Below are 868 nucleotides of genomic sequence, written 5' to 3'. Positions count from 1 at the left end.
GGTTGAAGGAGACTTTATACAAGAAAGTCTATACCGAGTTATTAAGGACGTTACAGAGCACATGAAGGTTTCCCAAAGGCTACAAAAAGCTGATTGGAAACGATCACAAGTAAGGTGAACGTAGCAATTACACTTATTAAAGTCGGTGATATTATAGGAATCATTAGTGTAATTCAACCAGGCCAACAAGTACTTATATTGCACAATACTCTGGGATGCAAAATACAGAAAAAGAGATGGAACTTGTGAGCCATGGTGTAAGAGAAGGGTTCGGGGAAAATATTGAAAATATTAAGGAAGGATAATATACTGGGAAAAGGGGCCCTGATCCTAAAATATACAAGAAATACAAAGATCTAGAGAAGAAATATAAAACAAATGAAAAGGATTTTTATCTGGTTACTTACTATAGCAAGAAAAAAAGTAGGAAGTGTGACCATATTTCATATTTATCAATATGAAATGAAAATAGTGCTCAATGCATAAAATAAAAAGCAAATGGTTAGTATGCAGTCTTAATTTAAAAGTTTGGCCAGATGGTGTTAAAGGTTTTGACTGAGGAATTAAACACCATTGCACAAGATCCAAGAGTTAAACTAAATTATAAACAATGGTAATAGGCTTTTGCCGTCTTGGATGACACAGAGTAGAACAGTTTTATGACAAAAGAATCCAACAAGAGGAAATGTAGCTGACAACTTCACGTGGAAGTTAATAACAGAAATTACCTCCAAAGGTATGTGCGACTTGTAACAGGCAAGAGAAATGACACCAATTGGCCAGTAGCTTAGGTGGAATATTCCTCATTTCTGGATTATGGAATACTTAAGGATGTTTAGACTGGCAAACAGTGTACGACTTTATCGAT

This window comes from Penaeus monodon, chromosome 34 (assembly GCF_015228065.2).
Source record: "Penaeus monodon isolate SGIC_2016 chromosome 34, NSTDA_Pmon_1, whole genome shotgun sequence".
NCBI classification, from domain to species: domain Eukaryota; kingdom Metazoa; phylum Arthropoda; class Malacostraca; order Decapoda; family Penaeidae; genus Penaeus; species Penaeus monodon.
Note: the sequence above shows the minus strand (reverse complement) of the source record.